Source organism: Micromys minutus (genome assembly GCF_963924665.1).
Source record: "Micromys minutus genome assembly, chromosome: 33".
Taxonomy (NCBI): Eukaryota; Metazoa; Chordata; class Mammalia; order Rodentia; family Muridae; genus Micromys; species Micromys minutus.
This window is the reverse complement of record NC_137968.1, coordinates 15,437,179-15,461,198: the sequence shown is the minus strand read 5'-3', so window position 1 is coordinate 15,461,198 and position 24,020 is coordinate 15,437,179. Positions and strand designations below refer to the sequence as shown.

Genomic DNA, 24,020 nt, shown 5'->3' with positions numbered 1-24,020 from the left:
CATGACTGTCTGTACCCTAGATCTCCCAGAGAACTCATTTTTTTTAAGATAGAGTGTGTGTTGGATATTGAAGGGGAACAGCATATTCAGATGGAGAGCTTCTTCCAAAAGGGTTCCAAGGAAGGAAAGCAAAATAGGTACACTGGAAAATGTCAGATGTATCTGAGGAATGACTCAGTCAACTGGAAGCCAGGGGACAGGCCTATGTGGAAGAGCAGAAAGACAGCTTGCCCAACCTCTTAGGAAGACAAGAAAGCTCTAAGCCCTTGGGGCTGTTTTAGTGTTAAATATTCATGGCATTTTTCTCATGAGGGGGTTGGGGATGAAGAGGAAACAAACAGATCTGTTTGCTAAATATAATAATGGAAAGATGGAGAAAACATTAGCATCATGTTAAAAAGCCAAAACCCTGAATTTGGGACAGGTCTCTGTGGCTGAAACAAAGGTGGTAGCCTTTGTGGGGTCTTTGGGAGCAGGTTTCCCACAATTCAGGGAGGCCCAGTATCCAGAGGCTTTGGTTACAATGATGAAAATGGAGCTCACCTGTCCTCTTCCTCCTCTTTCTTTTTTTCCTTTGAAAGCTTCTTCTTCTTTAGTTGTTATTACATTAGGTAAATCTATTTTGAATTTCTAATGAAGAATCTCACCTTACAGTTTAGGCACAGTTCAGATGGAGAACTTGATTATTTGCTAGCAAGAGGGAAGCTTAGATTAGTGGGTGGGATACAGCTCAGCGATAAATCTTGATATTTTCCTACAGAGATGTTCTCTCCTGGTTGGCTGAAGTGGAGGTAGTCTTGTTAATTCTTCTCCAGGCTTGGTTTGAATACAACACGCTAAATGATCTCCTTAAATTCTTCCTTCAATGCCAGTGGTCAGTAGTTGGTAGCACATTCACAAATATTCAGCATCATTATTTTTACTCCAGAGCACACTAGTTAGTAATTTCATGTGCATGCACACATGTGTGTGTCTACACCTCAGAAATTTGTTTCCCCTTTTAATTAAACAAAGCTCATGTTTGTTGGCTTTTTGTGTGGGTTTCAAAGCCCATCTGTTTAACTAGGCATTTGCCTGACACTGCAGAGGGGGGATTGGCAACTGTAAGTTTGATTTTGAATACCAGTGACAGACTATTTAAAGCTAAATTTTCCTTTATTAAATTCACCTAGAGGTGCTCAGACATAGGTACTTTGGCAAATGAGCCTAATTTGTGCCAAAGAGCATTTTGTTTTGAAAGGTGGAATTTTTTGTGACTGGGGAAGGAGTAGACACAGAATCCATCTCTGAAAGCACTCTCTTCCTTCAGGTCTTGCCTTAAAGGAGGGCGGAGCACTTCAATAATTGCTTCTATGTGCTAGAAGGCAAAATGATATTCTATTTCCTGAGATGCTGTGCAATCTTGAGAGCAAATAATATATTTCTTGATGGGATGTGTGACTGTGTTGGTGTGTAGGGCCAAGGGATGTCAATCTTGGAGGTTCCTTTTAGAAATCTCCAATTTATGATGTGTTAGGGTAAACAGTTGGATTACATTTCTGGGGTGCGTGTTCCTTCAGGTAACATCATTGTGATTACAAGCACACTGCAAACGGGTGAGTAAGTTATGTGCTAAAAGGTTAGAAATGTAGAACAAATATGTCCATGCTTAGCCTCTAATCCCTGTTTGTATCCTGACTGAATAAACTACAAGCAAAGAGGGAACGGGTGCTGTAAAAAACGAGGCAGAAAGGGAATATTATCTCACTCTGAGAGATAATAGCATTAATACAACTCAAGGAACCATCTGATCGATGGCTCAGCACTAGCAGAGTATTCCAGCATTCAAAACAGGATGAGAGATTAACAAGAAGTTATTTCAGCTGAAAGTTGCTTCTTTATTTGTTTGTTTTTGTTTTGTTTTGCTATTTTATTTCCTTGACTTCTTCCTCATTTTTGTAGGACATTCCGAGATGTCCTACAAAAGCCCAGGTTGTGGTTTTGAATGTGGCCGCCATTGTTCAGAAATGTATGGCTTCAAAGGTGTGAGGATGGTTTAGAGAACCTTACATATGTGTGACAGCAGACAATAATAAATGTAAACAAATCTTTTAATATTTCCTCTAATTTAGTTTATGCCATGCAAATGTCAGTTCTAGAAAAAAAACCAAATCAATAAACATTTAAAGGAAAACAACGCAAATAACTTAGTTTATATATTAAAAACAACTGTTAAACAATTATGACCTCATGTATTAGTTGGTTGTTTTGAAATATTCCTACTAGAGTAAAAAAAATGCTATGAGGGCCTTTGAGCTTAAACATATTGTGTCGATCAAGAGCATATGTAATTTATCTAAAGCATGAGGTAAAAATTTTCTTCATAAATTATTGCATCAATAAATAAGTAATTTGCTTGAAAAAAATTTATGAAAATATTTGTGCTTTTATTGGGTTCCGCACAGACATTTCGAGGCTGATGTGAACGGCCTGACGCGGCAGCGCTCTGATCCTAGCTTAGAAATACAAAAAGTAACATGAAGAATTTTTTTTCTTTTTAATTTCTCAGGCAAACTTCAGCCAAATTGAGTCCGTGAAACTTCATTCATTAGAATTTTAAGCAACCATGAACTTATTGGCTTCAGTACCTGGTGTGTAACTTTATCCTTTCAATTAAAGGACATAATTCACCCCTGGACCTTTGGCTTTACTTTGTCATATAACATATAATTTGGGTATACTTAATGGTTAGATTTTGTATTATTACAGGTGGAAAAACACCAGCTATCTCAAGGGTTTTGTGCCTGCAAAAGCGTGTAATTTGATTTTTTTTTGAACCAATTTAATCAATGATTGCTCCATGTGTGTAAATTTTCACTTCTGACGAGTGCCTTAGATTTGAGGGTGACTGGGAGGAAGATCACTTCCCCTTTTAAAATGTCATTTAAATCTGGGGGAGCAATAGGAGATTAGGGGACTAATCCTTGTGATAAATTGTACTGTTTGACTTTGCTGTGATGGTGTTTTCTCAGATTTTATCAGCTAGATACTAGACTGGGCAGGTTCAGGTCTTTTAACCCTTTCGACACAAGCAGTGTAACTACTTGGGTCTGTCTTTCCACATTTATTTGAGCTAATATTTTCAGTTAGTCATATTCAAAGAATGTTTCACTCTGATCCTTATTACTTTTCTGAATAAAACTTCTTCTCCCCGGGTTGTGAATATTTCCATAAACGTCAGCGAGCTAATTCATGACTTGACAAAGAAAATAAAAGGCCCATATTTAATATAGAAATACTTTTTATAGGGGAAATTGGGGCTGGACAGTGTTAAATGGCTCCAGTGTGGAAATATGCAGGTGGTCATTAGGAGTTGACTGTAAAATTTACTGATGATTTTCTTATTACATTTCTCTACATGCATGGCTGTTTATAAATCTAATATTGCTAAAAAATTTAAACTGATGGCCACATGAATAACTTTATGCATATGAGCAACATTATCTTCTCCCTCCTTTAGGGAATATATTGTTGCCTCATTGTGAAACTGCATTTTGACTGTTCTTCACCTGACTGGTTTCTCTATTGCTTTTTCTATTCATTGGTACATGACAAGCCTCCGAAACACATCTGGACCAGAAAGCATAGGGCCATCTGAGCATGCTAAGTAAAAATACGGTTGTTTTAGGAAAAAGAGGGAGGGTCTAAAGCTGCGCGCGCGCGCTCGCACACACACACACATACACACACACTATGTGTGTGTGTTTGGTTGGCTTTTTTACTTTTCATAATAGCATGTCTGGAAAACACTTATCTTTTCTGCAAAAAGATACACGAATCAGTGAAAAATATTTGGGGAAAAAAATCACTGCACCTTCTGCTTTCAGACTTGTGATTCTACCTCTAAAAGTCCAATTTTAATCATGTTGTAGTTCAGAGAAGGATGTTTCTTCTTTTAGCACAAAATTAGTTTAAGTTGACTTTCGCTAGAGGAAAAACATACCACTTAAAGTCACTCAACTGAAGAAAATGAAGTCCAAAAGCCCAAGAAATGTTTACTTATTTTTTTTTTAACACCTCCTATACTTTGAATTCTGTCTTGGTAATGTTTTATGCATTGTTGATCTTTAGAAGTTAAAGGGAAAGATAGCCTGCTCATTTCATGAACTTTACGCTGAAGCAATTTCTCGTAGCTAGAGAAATGCTAAGAAAAGTATGTCACGCCTGGTTCAGAGTTCCTTATCTGCCTGGAGAACCCCACAGGCCCGGCATGTATTAACCTGGCAGTGTCTGAATAACGTCCCCATTTTTATCTGTTTCGTGGTACCCCCTTAAAGCACCCAATTGAGTTTCTGGCTTCTCAGCTCAGAAAACCATAGCAACCTCCGTCCGCCCTTCTCCAACTCAGGATAGAGTTCAAGTTGTTCTCCTGAAGCCCTCCTACCATCCAAAGCCTGGGAAATCCTGACCACGGCCCCGAGGTATCCTAAGACTTCTAGCCACAGATAAAGGGCGGGGGAGGGGGCGGGGGAGGGGGGTGCACACACGCGCGCGCGCGCGCGCACACACACACACACACACACACACACACACACACACACACACACACACACACACATGCACACATGCACGCACGCACACATCCTTTAATTGCGCGCTGGAGGGGAAAGGTAAAAAGCACTTTGAGAGTTCTTTTGCCTTCTCCCAGGACAGCATCTCCAGAATCTGGGCAGCATCGCCTCGGCTGCCACGCATCCTCCCCCCCCTCCACCCCCACCCCCAACCTTCTCTCCCCCCCCCCCAAGGTAGGTCCCGGCCTCCAGGCCCTGGGCCAGGGCAGCGCAGCCTCCCCCTCCCCCCAGCCCGTCCGGTGGGGGAGGGGCGGGGCGGGAGGAGCGGCGCGCGCCCGCGCTGGGTCCCCAGTTGTCGCGGGCTGGTGCGGCCGGCCGGTCCGGCGGGTGCTCGGGGCCGGGCGGGGCGGCGGCGGCGGCGGCGCGGGGACGCGCCTGTCTCTTTAAGGGAGCTCAGTCTGGGGTGGCGCTTTCCTCCGCGAAGGCTCCTTTGATATTAATAGTGTTGGTGTCTTGAAACTGACGTAATGCGCGGGGAGTGAGGTCCTGACAAGCGATAACATTTCTGATAAAGACCCGATCTCGTTGCAAATCTCCAGCGTCCTCTTTCTCCCTGCGGCTCGGGGGGGCTCCGGACCTAGCGTCCTCCTCATCGCTCTCTCGCCTCTGCCTATTTTTTTTCCCTCTCCTTTAACAACAACAACAACAACAACAAAAAACCCCCAACAACACCCCCTCCCCTCTCCCACCCGGCACCGGGCACATCCTAGCTCTATTTCCTTTCTCTTTCTCTCGCGCTCTCTTTTTTTTTCCCCTGGGGGGGGAGGGAAGGGAAAGGGGGGGAGGCAGGAAAGACCTTTTTCTCCCCCCCCCCAATAATCCAAGATCAACTCTGCAAACAACAGAAGACGGTTCATGGCTCTGGCCGCCTCGCCACCATCTTTCGGGCTGCGGAGGGTGTTCCTGACGATTAATCAACAGGTAAGGGGGAGCCGGGCACAGGCCGGGGGGCGCGGGCTCAGCCGGCCGGGGAGAGCGCTGCGCCCGCGCGAGTGTGCGCAAAATGTGGGCGATCGCGAGCGGGGAGCCCTGGGAATTAAAAGTGACTTTCTTTGAAAAGCAAAAAAAAAAAAAAAAAAAAAAACCAAGCACAGCCGAGGGAGAGAGTGTGCAGCAAGCGCAGGCTTCTCGGGTTTCACACGCATTTTCTTTCTTCCTCCCCCCCCACCCCCCTTTGCGCGTGTGATTTCTTTCTTTCTTTTCTTCTGTTCCCCTTACAACCCCCCCTCCACCAACTCCCCCAATTCCTCTTTTTTTTTTTTATTCTTTTCCCCCCTTTGCTAAGTCTAAGGCATCTGAGCCCTGGAAACCAGAAGGACTTCAAACTGCAGTAGCCCCCAGAGTCAGGAGGGTCAAGTTCAGCCGCCGGGGAGGAGGAAAAACAAATCCCGATTTGCCAAAAAAAGAAGTTTCAGGCCGGTGCCCCCCTCCCCCCCCTTCCCAGCCCCACTCCCCCTCGCTGTGTCTCGCTGGCTGATTTTAATTCTCTCCTACCGGGAGCAGCAGAGGATCAGGAGGTGGCTGGACCCGAGGGGCCGCCGCCGCCGCTGCTGCAAGTTTTCTGGGGGGCTCCTGGCAGACCGGGAGCAGACTAGGCAACGGCATGCAGAGTAGTAAGTTGGGTGAACTTGGGAGGGTGGGGAGGGCTGCCGAGAGGGGGGCGTCTTGGAGTGGCCCACAGAGTGGCAGAACAGCCTAGGCTGCCTTTGGCTTTGAGGAGTTGAGTTTGCAAAGCCAGCAGGATCCAAACTTTCTTCCCTTAAAGGCCCAGCTGGGCTTGGAGGGAGAGCCGGTGGCATCCTCTCCGGGTAGACCCGTCTCTGGGCACCTCAGGGCAGCCTGGGCCCAGGGGTCTGTGCCCTGTCGCTACCATGAGGCAGGGCCTTGTAGCCAGGGCGCTTCCGTAGGGGCTGAGCAAGGGGCAGACTTCCTCTACGGTGCGGTTTGATGCGCCATGTGTCGAGCGGGTCAGGGGACACGGGCTGGTGATTAAACGCCTGACAGCGGTGGGACATGCAGGCAGACAGGCTCTTTGCTTTCTGTCTAGTTCCTGTTTGGGCTGTACAGTCTGAAACGCATCTTTGAAAGGCCAAGGCAAACACCTCTGTCCCTCCAAATAACTCCAGGATTATAGGACCCCATGAATAATTTGAGGGTGAAGCAGAGGTTGGAGCTGTTTGAAGTGCAAAGCTGTTTTTGTGGCCGGGGAAAGCTTTTTTTTTTTTTTTTTTTTTTTTTTTCTTTTTTTCCCTTCTTCTTCTGTGAGTACCTGTCTGAGATGGACGTGTTTCCCCTTTCACCAGGGAAGTCACTAACTGTTTTATGGCTCTAGGATCCTAAAGCCATTGAACTGAGAGGACTTACTTACGGGGCTTCAGAGAGAATCTTGTTTGGACTCACAACATTTTAAGACCTGGCTGACTTTCCCCGTATCTTTTTAGGCCTCAGATTTGCTCTTTTGAAAGTTTTTTATTTTTTTTATTTTTTGAGTGAAAGCTATGGATTTAATTGTGAATCCAAATTAAGATAGAATATCCATCCTTTATCCGGTTTGGGGAAATCACCGCTAGCATTTTAAACAAGGTAAGTGAAAGGGGACTGGACCAGTGAAGAAGTAAAATCAGACACAAGTTAGGCCGATTCACTGAACTTTTGTATGCTCTCCAGGTGAACAGGGAAAGAGATAGATAATCAGCACAAAAGCAAAAATACAGATAAGGGGCCTGAGACAAGATTACAGAGAAGTGATCATTCTAGGCCTGCTTGGCTAAATTTAATTGCTAAAGCTTAAAAAAAATTAAAATAAAAAAGTAGACTTTTCGACAAGCCTTCGGAGTGTTGTAAACTTCTTAGCGCAAACCCACCAGCCTCTGTAGCATCTCGATCTTCGCTGCAGGTTTTAGAAAGAGTTGATCAGTTAGAAGAAGCTGCCAGGGCTAAACTTGTTAGGGACTGTCCTCAAAGTACTGCTGCCAGCAGGTCCTTAACGTGGGCAAAATGAGAATGAAAGTCCCTAACCTCACTCCTGGGCAGTTTCTTACATGCTGTTCACTTGCTTCTGAGGTTCTTTCAGCTCAGGCTATACGGGTGTGGAAAGCCAAGGCTCTAAAATAATCACTGTGCGGCTTTTCCCCCCTTTTCCTTTCCCCAACTACGACAGGGTTGTGAATAAATACAGGGTTTGTATGGGAAGATGAAGCGTTTCCTGTAAGTTTCGATGCTGACAAGACAGTCTGGAAATGATACCAACATTCTGAGGATTGTTTTTTTTTTTTTTTTTTTTAACCTTTGAGCGAAAGTTTATTAATGGCATGCTCAAACTTCACAAGTTAAACTTGTATGTTCACGAAGTTTATCCTCCTGTAGACTTCAGAACTGCCTTTGAAAGCTATACCCTTGAGTGTAAAATCATCTGCAGTCAGTCGAATAGACAGGGTTCTGATTATGCTAGTTTGGTGATTATTTTAGCTGTTAGTACTGTGAAAATAAGATTGCAGAGGAGGGAATCGTGTCTTGCTCTGCCGTGATTTCTCTAACCACAAGATATTGGGAAGCTTCATCGGTACTCTATCGGCAGAGTATTATATACCTTTGCTGAGCTGATTTTCATGGCCTCCGAATATGCCTGCTGCAGGGTAAGCTACGATTGTGTGGAACACTTTTTTTTGCATTCATACTCTGATACTCCTCAAATAGCTGGTGGGAAATAGCAAGCAAAAAAGTTTGTCACTTGTGAATTTTTGGGATTGCTCCTGTGTGTGCTGCTGGGTGGTTCTTGTCCTTTGTTAAGGCTGGCATTAAAGGTTCCAAAGAGAGTGACCGGAGAGGTTCTGAATCCTAAGTTGAATTCAGAGCTCCACACTTTGACTGCTAATATTATGAACAGTTCTGCATGCATTTCTACATGCGCTCACACTAGCCAGATTAGCGTTCAAATCAGTGTGCGTTTAATTGTGAGTGACTTACATATACCCTGATGTTGTTTTTGGCACTGTGTTTACTTTTCTTTTAAGTCGTATAACGCTCCTGAGTTTATTCTAGTTTCCTCTATAGGTCTCTGTAAAGCACGGAGGTAAATCTTCATTCCTAAGAAAACCTTCTAAATAGGGATGCGAATGCATCTGTGGGAGACCGGCTCTTAGATCTAGTATATAATGGTGATTTTTCTAATGTTGCTATCATCATCGTTATCAGTATTTTTATTGTTACACATACATGGGTCTATACACAGAGAGAAGCCACTATTAGCTTCTAGAGATAAATGCATTATCTATTAATAAATAAGCAAGGGAGTGAGGTTTGGTTAGCTCTTGAAGTCAATAAGCAGGGCTGAAAAATTTTAAACTTGAAACAGACTTCGTTTCTGAGCCTGAACTTTATTTTGAAATTGAAATTGCTGTTAGCATTCATAGCTGGCTTTCTGATATTATGCATATATTTATATATGAAATTCTTGTTACTTAAGTACATCCTTTGAGAGCAAACAATATTATCAAAACACTGTGTTATTGTACACAGAACAAAATAGACTTTCAGAGAGTTGTGGACAGGTGTCTATAATTGATTTCAAGGGAAATTATTATTTTTGAAACAAGTGATGAGCTTTAAATAAAAATGACTGGCTCCCATTAAAACATATCCTCATGAAGATATCCTCTGGTGTGTAAAATGAAGCCATTCATTCAGCACACTGACAACTTTCCACTTGGTATTTGCCTCTGCTTAATTTAGTTTCCTCGGGACAGCTAGTGTGGTAGCCTGCATCTGTTTTTGGCAGGCCTAGAAAACTATAAACTCAGACAGTTCTGTCTCAAATATTGTAGCTCAGGAGTTACAATTTGATAAAGAACAGACAATTTGTATGTCCTTGCTTCCTGTTGGTCTTCTCTGGCCCAGCTTTCAGGTAACAGACTTTCTTCTTTTCTTAGTTCTGATTACTAATGTTGTGGATAACTAATTATTTTTCCTGTGCTTCCTTATTATTGATTGAGCTGTTGGGGAATGAATAATATATACAGACATACAGATGCAGCTCATCTATGGGATAGCTACATTTCATTTGGGGATATATAGAAAGAAGTGAAGTCTGTTGTCAGATCGGGATTTATGGATCTGGTGGAGTCTCTGTAGGTAGAATGTGCAGGCATTTGGCTTTATCAGGCTGAAATTTAACATCATTTTCCAACTATGCTTGTGCTCATGTATAGAAAAGACTCAACATGCTTTCACATGAGTATTTTCATTTCAGAAGCCGAACAGTTGGTTTTAACATTATCAAACCACTTGTCTCCTGAACTTTTTCATCAGTCTTCTGAGATACCCAAAAACGCCAAGATTTGCTTTCAGACTATTGCTTAGTTGCAAATAGAGCGCAGCCTGTTTTACGTTGGTCCAAAGAATTTGCATTCAATGTTCTATTATTGATAACCTTCCTAAGCGATACTGAAAAAGGTATAGCTTTGGCCACACTGGGGGTCTTTCTATCACTCTGCGTTCATTATTTCCCCGGGAAGTGAATTTGCAGACCTCTAGTTTGTTTCTCCATAGGATACAAGAATGGAGATATTTTGTTGGCTTGGAAAGATCTTGGGGCATAAGGAAACGCTTTTACCGAATTTGCAAGATGCTGAACATTATTTAGATTGTTACAAGCCAGTCCAGAGGAGCCTGCTAGAGATGATGCCTACCGGGACCATTGTAGCTTTGCCTTAGAGTTCTTCTTCTTCTCCCATCTCTTCTTGCCCCCTCTTAGCACAATTCCAAATACCAAAAACAAAGATGGAATTATCAGTGTACTTCAGATCTGAAGCACCTTTGAAATAAGTTTTTCCCTTGAGGTGGAGTAGAAACACAAACACCCAGGCTGGCTGTGTCGCATGGTGCATTCGAAAGAATTTTTAAAAAAATTACTTTTCATTTTTAAAATGTTGCTAGCGCTTTAAAAACCTGCAGTAAATGCTTTACAAGTGGCTAGACATCTTCCCTGGTGTTCAGTTTATACAAGTAGGAAACTTTCTCTCCTGCTCTCTCTCTTTCTTTCTTGTTTTCTCTCAACCAACTGACGTCATGCCAAACTTTGCTTTAAAAGAACAGACAGAAGTAATTGGTAGCTTTTAACTTTTAATAATGTTCTGCATTGGTTTTGGTGGCCAAAATGCTATTTTTTTTTTTAGGGGAAAAAAAAGTTCAAGTAAGAACAGGCTTGTGGCCTGAGGAAGAAAATCTCCGTTGATACAGTTATTTTTATTCTTGTTTTTTCAATCTGTTATTAAAACTCGCTCCTGCTGAGCTCTGCTGTAATTCCTCAGTTTTTCTCCTGGATGGCTGGTGTATTTGAGGTTACCGTAATTTAAACAGTTTGGGAGTTTGCAGGGAAAATGTGTGTTTGTGTTACTTTTATTTTTTTACTATTTGAAAGGGGGGGAACCCAACAAGTTTTGTTTTAATCGAGATTAATTAAGGAAGGTTATCAATGGTGACAGGTCAGTGAATACGTTTATATAGAAAACGCCACACCTGTTACAAGGAGCCTAAATATGGATATTTAATTGTGACATTAATCATTTTTATGTGCAGAGGAAGGAAAACAGATGAAATGTTTTGAAAGTGTAGTTTTGTATTGAAAGCATGAGTTTGAAGGGTCAGCTTGTTCCTCCTGGAAGTGTTCTGTTTTTCACCTGGAGAAATTTAAATGGCATCAGCAGACCTTTTTTTAATCACCTAGTGTTTTAACTTAACTTTAATAATCGTTTTCTTTCCTCTAGAATTCTCACAGGCAAATATAACTCCATCTACTTTTAAGAGACACCTTAACATTGACAGGGGCCAACTTCAGAAGTTGGCAAGGAACAAAATCTTTCTGGGGTGAAAAAAAATTGTGTCAGTATTTCCTTCCTTGGGAAAAGCTACTCCACCCAAAAGTGGGGCCCTCCTTCCCATTTGTGGGACAGAGCTTAGTGTCAAAGTTCCTCATACTGGCTGCTGCTGAGGTTTAAGTCTTTGTTGTAAGGGTACCAGATTTCATGTCTGAGTTATTTTCACCACTTCCATATCCAGAGGTCATCTAAGGAATAAGATATCATGAAACAAGATGTCTCGCAGAGAGGAAGGGTGGTCACTAATACATTTATTATCATCAAAATATTTAGCACTCGCCAGTCCCTTGCTGAGTTCTCATCTTAGATGGTTGGCAGCCTTCATTTACTTTATTCGGTTTTAGTTTCTCCTGTGAGAACTACAGACTTTAATTCATGCCCCACAGTTTCCCCCTTTGATAACAGCTCCTTTGCTTAAAGAAAAATTTTTTTCTTGAAAATGTAGAAAAATAATTAAGAAAAATCAACATAGTGCAGGCTTATTGATTAAAGCTTTTATTTAATGAGTGATTTTTTTAAGGGCGTTTGCAAGCATCAATTTCAAGTCATAGGTATGTCTGAAATGATTTTTCTTTTTTTACTTAATAAATATTGGTCTGCTGTTTTAAGATTAGGGACAGTTACAAAGTTTAAAAAGTAGCAGGAAAAGCAAGAGGGAACTATTTGCAGCTACAGTCTTAATATCAGCAGCTTGTTTACTGTGGAGTGCTGGGGAGGGGAAGGGGAGGCTTTGTGGAAGATGATACCAAAAAAAAAAAAAAAAAAAAAAAAAAAAATTCCATCAGTTGCGCGTAGGATCCCCTCCCCTTAAGGTTTACTTAAACAATATGTTTCGGTTTTGCCTCGAACCATTCGGCACCACCTCCACTCCTGGCATCTATCAGTACCCTGGTTCTTGAGTGATTAAGGATGGTCTTTTCTGTTGAAGGATGAGCAGCTGTGCTGTTTGAGCAAAGGTAACACATTTTGATTTGTGAAATTCTTTGGTGGTTATTAGGAGGCTGCTTCGAGTGTAAGAGAAATCCTAGAGTGTATGTCTGCTGGGGCCACCGTTACTGTTCTGTGCTTGATTCCTTGCAGCACTGTGTCTGTGCGCTCTTGGAGCTATGCTTTGTGAATGGAATTCATAGATGCACCTTGTTGGTGGAATTTCATGTGCTAAATCATGACCTGCTGAGCTTTAGACAGAACAGGAATCGTTTAACTAGATACATGATTTTTTTTTTTTTAAGTTAGAAGTTAGAAGTTATTGTGGCGGTTAAACATAACGAATCAGTCATTCCCATAGTATTTAGATGTGCTCAGAATTTACTAAGAAATTTCAAAAGAAGGAAAAAAAAAAATCAAACCGTCCCCCTCATTGTGTATTTTAAGTAGTGTTCCGAGAACATTTTCGAAAAAGTCGCATTTTTGTAGGGAGTGACAGTGCTTTTATTTTTTTTCTGAAGATGTCAATTTATAGGCTGGCAGTTTAGTTTCCAACTCTACCGGCTTACAACGTTATGCAGAAATACCACGAACCATGTAAAGGTTCTGTACTCTGAGCCCCATGCGTTCTTTCCCTAGGGTGATGGAGCTTCCGCGTCATCCAAAAGGGATGCTATTTGCTGGGCTTGTAATACTGGTTTGAGGGTTGTTGGATGTCTCAGTACCATCAAGCAACACAGTACAACAACGTTGGTAACTAGGTAATTGACGCATTCAAAATAGGCTCTGGAAAATGTTCCAAATATTTTCAAGTGAGTTCAGGACTTAGCATATATGCATTTATTCAGCACTTAGATAAACAGATGATTCATTGTCTGCTCTCTAAGCCTTGCTATAGTTGGTATCGCTAGAAAGAAATGGTAATGCTCACAGTTTTTGTTTTTATTTCTTTTTTTCTTTAAGTTGAAAGGAACGTCGTTTTCTCATTTATCTCAATGATTCTTTTATCTGTTACTTACTTATAATTATGATGAAGGTAATAAAATAGAAGATATTTATATTCCCTAATCTTAAAGATCATTTTTAAAGGTTGAATATTATAATAAGAAATGAGCTCAATATAAGAAAATAGGAAACTTAAACATGAAAGTGTCCTACGTGTAAGAAAACAAGGCATGAAAACTTTTTCATTCAGAGCTGGTTTTGCTTATAGAATTCAGGCAGACTACGAAATTTGCAAACCAGTGGAAAGTTTGTAATAGGACGTGTTCTTTTGTAATTGGGTTCTGAAGTATGGCTTTCTGAGCCTACATGTGAACTGCAATACTATTTCTTCCATGCATTCACAAAGGAATTAGACATATGTCTATAAGCAGTGTTAATATGTATGACACAGTTGGTTTGGGGAATCAGATTTCTCTATTGCAGATACAGTTTATGCGCAGAGGGATACTTTGAATATCCTAGGATCAGTAAAGCAATTTATCTCTGACTTCACGGTTCTGAGTACACACACGTATGTGCACATGTTGGTGTGCTCTTGTGATGGAAGTAAAATCACATTAACCTTTCTCATGTCCCTTTCAACTATTGGATGCACCTCCAAACGTATTTGAGAGTTAAATTGACTATCCTGGTTCTAACTAGCAATGAGATTGACTTTAAAAGAGTGAACAACTCATCTATTTCGTGTGATGTCATGATCCACTCTGGAAGACTGCTTCATTCGTTTCTAGATGGTTCGTAGTCTCAATAGTTGGTAGTTCTGAACGTATGAGTGGTCCTAGAAAAAATAGCTGTCATTTGCCTCGGCTCTTCCTTTTGTAATGTTCTTAATGATCGCTGAGGGAGAATCTAGGTCACTTTACTTCTAAATGATGCCATTCAGTTGACAGACTTTAAGGCTGAGTGTAGATATTTTAAGTTTAATCACTGTCCGTACTACTAAATTTTCTTTTGTACAGTTCTCATTCCAGATGATCAGTGATTTTTTCCATAGTTATTTTTTATGTAATTCTGAGACCCTTATACCTCATCTGTCTTCTTCATCTTGACGATGATTTTTTTATGGTATAAATTTTTTAAATGAACCATTAGAAATGATTATGCTCACCGTTGGTGTGCAAGTGTGCTGTAAAGCTTATTGTGAACTTTGCTCCCTCGTTCTGCAGAATTGCGAAAGTTCTAGAAGGTAACCCAGGTAAAGCCACCTTATAAGCATCAAGTGTTTTGCACTGCTGAGCAAGCACTGAAGAACAGTTTTTTACCTTTTTACAAAAATGTCGTTTTTTTGCCTGTAAGATGTGGGAAAATCAGAGGAAGAAACCTGCTGCCACCACAACCCCAGCTCCAGGAAACTGCTTTTCCTATCCTTCATCCTATCAGTCCTTAGTCTATTTACTGGGCAGAAAGGATGCCCTAATTATCTGTAACACATATATTGCTTAAAAAAAAAAACACTTTGATACATTCTAAAGCAGGAAGCTGTCACTCAGAACACTAGTCTAAAGAGTAAAAGAGAAAAGAGAAGAAAATCATGTGTATACATTTTATAAACCTATGCACATGATCTTGCATACTGCCTTTGCTGGAGTCTCGACTTTGATTGTTGTTTGTTTGTAATTGATTATACGTACACATTCTGCGCTTTTTATCCGGAGAATAATTTCCTATCTCATATTTGACATTTATTTGAATATACGCATGCTATTACTACTACTCCCTGAAAGTTTTCATGTATCATTGAGAATAACATTTCGAGATGTGGCTGACATGGAACATGGTTAGAAATAGACAATAAGAGGGGTTGATTTGGGTAAGCAGGTTTTCCTCATTTTCCCGTTACACATTTTGGTTCCCCGTGAGCAAGAAATCTGTCTGAACAGTAACGGGAATGGGCTCTGTCTATCCAGTTTATGATGATGTAAGGCATTATGGAAGCATACGTTTTTATTCATGTATATGTATGTGTATGTATATATATATATACATATGACTCAGAAAACTTTGACAGCCTGTGGTCCTTTAGAATTTTTGATAAACGTCACTGGGTTCACACTGATAGTCCTGGATTTTTGCAACACAGAGCACTCCGTGCACAGCTTCTGCTGTGCTCCTGAGCTGTTGTTCTACGGGACTAGAAGATACTTTAAGGTGACTTGGCATTCAAAACTAGAACCAGAATTCTTCCCTTCTGAAAATCTTCTTCATGGGCTTCAGAAGGGCCAGCAGGGCCACACGATGTCGCTGACATTAGGGTGCTGAAGAAAATTATCCTGAGACAAAGCATGCTGTGTCTGGATTATTACAGCATGCTTTACCAGCAAATTGTTTTTTCTTTTTCCTCTCTTTTTACCCTGCTTGAGGGGGAATACATACATACATAAATACATACATACATGCATATATACATACGTGCCTATGTACATACATATATACATGTATAAACACACACAGTCACACAGTCACACACAGTCACACGGTCACACAGTCATACACACACACACACACACACACACACACACACACACACAGAGAGAGAGAGAGAGAGAGAGAGAGAGAGAGAGAGAGACATATATATCCGTTTTAAAAGGATTAAGAATTTCCCATTGAGTGGACAAATGTTCTGGCTGGAGGATTTTTTATTTTAATTTCTTTATAAAATTTATATTTTGAGGGCAGTGATATAGGAAATAGAAGCCTACATACAGCTAAATGATAATTTGATTTTATTGTTTGCTCTTGAGCAGATCATTGCCACTCAATTCATGTGACAAAACACACTGAATGAAATTCAATGAAATTGTGGTATAGTTTGGAAATAATTATGAGGCCCACTATTTTGCTTTTCTGGCAAAAAGATTAAGGCAGTGGAAGTTAGTGCTTTATAACAATCTCGGCATTCCCGAGTCTGTAAGTGGGAGCTGGACCACTCTCTCACAGATGATGCTTGCAATGTATGCTGTTTTGATGTAGGGAAGAGAGAGGACATGAAAAATGCTCACCAGTGTGTTTTAGATTCCCAAGGCGTGGGTGTCAACTCTCACCTTACCAGTGCTTGGAGGTCTTAGAACTTTAATGCTTTACGATGCTGAGCTCAAGCGGCTGGTACATTTGTGCAGATAGTTGGTACAACCCACTGAGGAACAGACTATGTTAACATCAAGGTTTGGGGTATGACATATGATATAATGCCCTCTGAGGTGGGTCCAAAGCTTGGGTCTTGCCGCTGACGTTTAGTTTCTCTGGTTTGAGTATTACAATAGGTAGAAAGAGCCAGAGAGATCACTGAACTTAGTTCTGTCCTTCATGTCTAGGAAATACAGCACTGAATGTTTGCTTTTTGTGTGTTTTCTCTCCAAGCAGAGGAGACTGACAGTTTTATGTTTTAAGTGCAGAAAGTTGCTCTTGGCTAAGCAACCCTAGAGTTAATCACAGGGATGTTAACTTGAATTTTGGTCTTTCTACAGTTTCTGATTTTTTCAAACGAAATATGTTGTTATTACCAAATTGATATTCTACCTTCTGCGTTGAGCTTTAGATAAATGTTTGCTTAAATGCTCCTTCTTGAAGTCAATTGCTTTCAAAATACATAGATTTTTTTCCCCTTTAAGGATTCAGGAGAGGAATTATTTAACCTTTGTATGGTTTTTGTTTTGATTTTTTTAGATTGTGGATCCTTTGTTCTTTCCTGTAAAATACAAACTCATTTTATGTGGGTTTGCTGTTCCTTTTTTCGCGCCCTGTCATGTCATCTTTTCAAACCTCTGATACAAGAGAAATCCAGATAAGAGCAATGCCATTTTTCAAAGTGCTCCCTGGAAGATACTTTGGTTATTGGTAAGAAGTCTCTACAGGGAGAAGTCATTTTCCTTGTCATTTTACATTTTTATTTTAACTTCGGGAAAGAGAGATTTGGGAAAGCCACATACTTAATCATGAAAGTGAACTGAAGTCTGTGAAATGATGTAGAAGAACTTAACAATTGTTTGAAACCTAATCCAACTTTGAATTCCATTGAAGAACAATTTCTGGAACTTTCCTGAATTAAAAAGAAAATCAGATACATCGACAGAGAATCAGGTTAGCATTCCCCTTATTAAGAGCAGAGGCTTCCCTGGGATGTGTTTTGGGAGTGTGTGTGGAGGGTGTTCGATTGTAAAGAAAAGTCTGCCTTCAACCTGTATGTTGTCCTGACCACTGATAATGACTCGGAGCATTCTTACACTGTGGCTATACACAGAAGAAAGGTGGAGCCCAGAGGGAAACGACAGCCCTGTTTATATGTGAGAAAAACAGTGTTTTCGTTAAAATAGCTGTACTCCTTCCTAAAGAGGGGCGCACGGAGTTTTAAACTCACTATCCTGAAAGCTGTTCCCGGGGAGAAGGAATAGGCCCCAGAGAACACACGGTTGGAATTCCCAGTGAAGTGTATTTAGAAGTAGTTTCCCGTCTCTGCTGGTGAAGATGGGCTTGCTCCAAGCAGGCACCTCCTCTTTTGTGTGCTGTGATGCCAGACAAGAATTCAGCCAGAACTCTCCAGTGGGGCCTCCTCAGCCTTGAGGAATTAGGATACTGTCAGGATCCCTAATAATTTTTTCAGTGCTATTTTGAAACCCCACATTTAAATTTGAATTATAAAAATGAAGTCAGAATAGTATTTTTAGATTTAATTTGAAGCCAGTAGTTACAGATAGTGAAAAGTTTAACAGGATTTTTTTTCACATTTTCCTATATTAAAAAAATTAAAAAGAATACAAAGGAAAAAAAAAAGGATTTCCTCATTTGGACAACACCATAGAAATAGTAGGTTGACTGTATTCTGACGAAGTAAGATATGTTATAGATACTGGCTAAATTTCAGGGCCAGAACGAATGTGCCTTTCCCAATCAAATGCAAGAGGGAAATTCTTAATAAAGGGAACTGATGGTCCAGTGAATTACGTCACCTGAACTGACATTCAGGGCAATGTCTAGCCTCCGACAGACCTCTCCTGGCTCTGTGATTCTGCTCTATGCCATCCTCCCCATCCGGTTTACCGATGGCTTCGGTGAAGATGCTTACAGCTATGGCATCCTTATTGCCTTAAAAGACCAGTCTGTGAGTGTGACTAACAGTCCCAGGGAGAGACCCAGAGCAGAGAAAGGTCCTTTGCTCAGTGGCTGGGCTTCCTTAGGCTGTTAGTCAGGACTCAGCTGAGGTCTGTCTTCATCTCTACCCTGTCATCCATGTGTACGCAGAAAGATTGTGGGCTCCTGTATTATTCTGGATGATAGAAACTACATGAGTTACTATTTCACTGTACAGCGCCCGTCTTGATCTACAAAGGAAAAAAAAAATAAAAACCCAAAAAAGCAAACTAAGGATCAGGTAACAGGTTTTCCCCTATGTTACTAAAATAATGATCACCGAAATAAATGAGTAAAGCAGTAGACAATTTCCAGTTTTATTTGGAAAGTTTGCTTAATATTTAAGACTCTTTAATCTATGTGTTCTTTCTGCAGAGGGAAATGGGAACAGAACCAAATGCCATTTAGTTTCTCATAAGTATACAGGCAGAATTTGGTAACTGTATAATGAATACATTGATACATTTCTTTATTGCATGCACACACACTAATATATATATATAATATTACATTATATTATATATATAATATATATATTATATGACGTTATCACATGTCAGAGTTTCTGCAGAAACAACTTAATGATAGGAACCTCCTTAAATTTGCTGACATGAAGTTCAGTTGGACTGACAAATTAATTATGACATGCCCATTAAATTTGTTACCTTTCACTTCAGTTTGGCGTTTTAACAGTATTAAAACCCATACAATGGTCCATTTGAGTTAGGAGTTTTAATTTTTATAAAAATTATTCAGTGTATCTTTGACATGGGACCTGAAAAACAAGCTCCGTTTATTTGAATGTGGTTAAGAGAGGGTTTATAGCATTTTATACAAACCTCTCAGCACTTACGAAAACAGTTTAACCAAAGAACAAAGGGGATAAAAAAAAACTTTTTCCAGAGACCCATTCCTTCTTAGTCCTGTAATTCAAATGATAGATACATTTCAGCTTCAAATACAGTAACGTAAAATATTTAGTATATAGATATAATGCCTTTATCTATTTTCTTTACATATTTAGTTGTGGCTTGGACTTAAAACATGGATATCATCATTTTTTTTTCCTTGATTCTAATCAAGTCAATTTTCAGTTGGTGTGCTCGAAGTACTGAATTCCTTAACAGACTTCTGAATATAATAAAACCCTCAATACCTTGCTGTTGCTTATGGTTTATTCCTAATACTAATACTGCAGCTTTAAAGGGCAAATGCAGCCTTGTCGCTCATAAGAGATGGACACAGGTTCACTATAGCTGCAGTGCGCCTGCCCTGAGGGTTTTTTTTTTTTTTTTTTTTTTTTTTTTTTTTAAAGATGATGTGGAACACCATGAAGTAAGGATTTGAATCTGACACTCCTGGCTCTATCTCAGACAGTTCCAGAAGTGACTCCTCAGAAAGCAGGAGGAGCTGACAGGCTCTGGCAATGGGATGGGCTGAGGGCTGGTCCAGGCTGGGTACCTGAAGCTCTTTGCTCTTGCTTGCAGGGTTAGGAAGACAGGAACTTTCATTTGCAAGGCCCCTTTGTCCTAGTCAGATGGCAGGTGGTTATTATTTTATTATTGGTTTTCCCCTTGCTTTGGTTGCTTCTTTTCCTTGATGTTTCTTTCAGGTGGAAGCTTGTATGCATAATTTATCTATAGGTATTCCTTTAAAACGGAACAGCCTCCTAGTGAAAAGTAACCATCTTTTTCGTGTTAGAAATCATCAAGGGAGTCCTGATGCCAGGGAGTGGTTTAAAGGTAGTTCTTCTGAAGTAAATGGGAGAGCCATTGTGAGGGTGGTTTTGGCCACCTCAAGGAGTAGCTCCCCACTCTGTGCAGCAGTGGGCATACTATGGTACCCTCTGGAGAAGAAATCCCTTCCTCTGTCCTTACTTAACCATCAAGTTCTCTGTGCTTTTCCTTTATCATCTCAGGATAGTTGAATTTGCCATTTTACTGACTTTAAGTCATAATTGAATAGCAATACGTACCTGATGCAATTTTAGCAAAAACAGGTAACTCGCTCTTCCCCAAGTTCTTAATGGTTTTCTTAAAGTCATCTTAAGTATGTTTCTCAATTCCTTTCCCCCTCTATCTGTATCACACACCTATTTTTTTCTTTTACTTACGGATTTATAATAGCGAGTGATTGCATTTTCTTAAGCCATCTCCTTGCCCAATAAGGCCTTGTTCACATGACTTTTTTTCCTTTAAAGTTTCTCTCCAATCACAGTGATGCTAATGTATTCACCTACAGAAGTAAATTACTTTTCAGGCCGTCTTTAAACTATTTTAAACTTGTTCTCATGACGCATATTTGTGAACAAAGACTGTCTTAGATGTTTTATAGAAGGTAGTTAAATGGGTTATAATCCAGTTGTAGTCGCTTATAGAGCATTCTCAGAATGTAAGAAAAGTCTATGTATAGCTTTGTAGGCAATCTATGGCTCCTGAAGCTGGGAAGTAAGTTAGGACTTAGGCAGAATGGAGACTAAAAAACACTCACCAAATACTGAATATAACTCCTTGAAAAAAATCCACATTTCAACTGAAATTTTACTTGGTCATGAATTTCAACTCCTCCATCTAAGTCAAAAATGTTACCTTTTGTGATTTATGGATTCTGATGCTTCCATTTCAGATGTGGAATCCAGACTCTCCTTTTTTTTTTTTTTTTTTTTCCAGATAAAAGATAAACCAAAACAACTACAAGAATAGGCTGAGAGAGGGAAAATATTGGATGCCCGAATTTGGTTCTCTCTTCTTGTAAATCAGCAGAGAGCCTGTGCCAGCTCTCCCTGTCTCTTCACAGTGTTGCACCAAAGTCACAAGTGGCGGGCTGCACAGAAGCCAAGCCCCAGTGCAGTTGTGCTTGCTCAAATGAGCCTGTCTGGCTGGCCCTCCTCTCCTGTGTCTCTCTGGCCTTAGGAGCAGGGCATTGTGGTTCCGCCACCCTTCTAGTCTGTCCTTGATTTTTTTTCCCCCTCTAAATGCCTGTTCCTTTCTTTGAGGATTTCATGCTTCCGGCTTTTCATCTGAATGAAATAATCCCCGAGGCTTTTCCTTTATTCCCATCCTGCCCCTGGGTGCCAATGTCACTGGCCTGCAGGACTTGCTCATCTTCTTTTTACTCCTGTCCTCCAACATTCAGGTCCCTCCACAGGTTTTTGGTTTGCAAGTTCTATCCCAAGGCTGCCATGCATTCTGTCAGCAGAGTGCTCGCTGGTCCCAGAGCATTCTCAAACACACTTGTTAACACTCCTGCCTCTTTCCATCCAGCTTCACAGCAGTCCTCCTCACATCTCCTGAGGTCTGACACGTATATGGAAGCATCTGGGTAATGGGTTACATTGCTGGCTCCTCTTGGAGTTATAAACCCGAGGAAGGGGAGACCAGACCAAATCATCTCTCAATAGTTTCTTTAAAATGTTGGACTAAGTGGGTACTTGAGAAAGAATCTTTCTTTCTTTCTTTCTTTCTTTCTTTCTTTCTTTCTTTCTTTCTTTCTTTCCTTCCTTCCTTCCTTCCTTCCTTCCTTCCTTCCTTCTTTCTTTCTCTCTCTCTCTCTCTCTCTTTCTTCTTCTTCTTCTTCTTCTTCTTCTTCTTCTTCTTCTTCTTCTTCTTCTTCTTCTTCTTCTTCTTCTTCTTTTTCTTCTTCCTCTCCTCCTCCTCCTCCTCCTCCTCCTCCTCCTCCTCCTCCTTCTCCTCCTCCTCCTCCTCCTTCTCTTACTTCTTCTTCTTCTTCTTCTTCTTCTTCTTCTTCTAATCCAGAAAAGTATAGGGCTTTTAGGGCTTTCTGGGCTTGAGAAACTTGTGAAATTGGATTGTCATGTTTCAGAGAGTAACTACATTTTATGCTGCTACGTAATTAGTGGACTCTGCTTGAAATTTGCCCTGATGTTTTGTTCCAAAAGTATAATAGCACTGGTTACAGCCTAGCTTGTTGTATTTTATAGTGTCCTTTCAAATCCTGCATTTTAATGATTAATGATACCTAACCAAGCAGAACTGTTCCAGAAAACTGAGGTAGAGGGACGCTCTAGGACTTTTGAAAATGAGAGAAAAGCATTGGGCTTTACTGGTACCGCCTTCGACACACTGGTGTACTTAATATTGTATGGTCATATTGTATGGTCAAAGATAATAAGGATAATAAGGTAATAAGGCTGATGATGATAATCTCCACCAGAAAAGGTCAGATTTGTGGCATTGAACTTCAATTCTTTCTTTCAGCACAGACATCGTGTCCTGTTGGTCAATGACTTTCGCACTGGCTTCACAGTGCAAGTGCCCTGTAAACAGGTCCAGCACTGTAACACTAAGGAAACACAGGTGCCATGCACCCTCAGAGCATCCAACATGATCAGTGATGACTAAGGCTCATTATGCCAGAGGAGAACCATAGCTAACACTGCTTAAAATGCTCCGGAGGAGAGCCATAGCTAACACTGCTTAAAATGCTCCGGAGGAGAGCCATAGCTAACACTGCTTAAAATGCTCCGGAGGAGAACCATAGCTAACACTGCTTAAAATGCCCAGGTCTCGCAGGAAGAGGATGTTGGACTTCTCTTTGCTTTTAAAAATCAGCCATGTTTCCCCAACAAATGGCCAATAAAGTGTTAGGTGATTGTGGCTAGTGGAGCGATTTCATGCTAGAGTAAGAATGTCAAAGACTTCTGGGTATTTGATTCTCATCAATCCCTTTTAGTTGCCCTGAAAGCCAAACAGTGGGTCTTGAATCCTTTTAAAGTGATTTTCTTTCCTTTTAAGTAAAACATTTCTTTTATCTGATAATTGGGAAGTCCCTTGGATTAAAGAAATGACTCCACTCAGCATTTAAATATGAAGCAGCTTTGGAAAAAATTATGAAGCCGTATTTTTTTATTATTATTATCATACAATTCCATACACCTATGGTAGAGGACTCAAGGGGACGACGTACCAGTGAATTTCTTTTGTTTCTGTGGCTGACTGTAAGATTCCCATTCCTAAGTATCTGCTTCTTCCTTAGAAACCAAACATTCCAAAGCTTCCTAGGAACCTTAGCTAATTGCCTTTTTCAAGCATACTGCTCTGATGTCACCTTATCTATCAGCGACTTTGCAAGTCCTTGGAAGGAGATATTTGGATCTGTGGAGTAGTGTCTGCCTGTGTTTTTACAGACCCTGTGAGCCACAGCAGAAAGAGTTCTACTGAAAAGTGCTTTCTGGTTAATGAGTAGAGGTTTTTAAATTCTCTGTACTTTTCCACAACGGAAGGACTACATACTTTTGGTGAAAGGCAAGTAGGCGGAATTTCGCCCTGCTGTTCTGGTACCTTGGTGGCTTCATAAACCAATCTCTTCCTTGCCATTTTGTGATCTCTGAGAAGACCTGCCGGGCTCTCATGTCTGCTAAACGTAGAAATAGGGGAAGCAAATGTATGTTTTGGCTCCATTAAAGTGCTCCTCATGAGAGTGGATGCTGAAGAACATGCCTCTATTCGCCAGCTGGGCA

At 40.7% G+C, this 24,020-nt stretch overlaps 1 protein-coding gene across 1 annotated transcript in view; it reads left to right on the top strand.

Moving 5' to 3' along the window:
• Positions 1–5,404: 5,404 nt before the first annotated feature.
• Positions 5,405–24,020, top strand: part of TRPS1 (transcriptional repressor GATA binding 1) — a 220,970-nt gene continuing 202,354 nt past the window's right edge. Inside the window, exon 1 of the mRNA XM_080909365.1 lies at positions 5,405–5,531. The gene's annotated coding sequence lies outside the window, so the exon portion shown is untranslated. The remainder of the gene's footprint in view (positions 5,532–24,020) is intronic.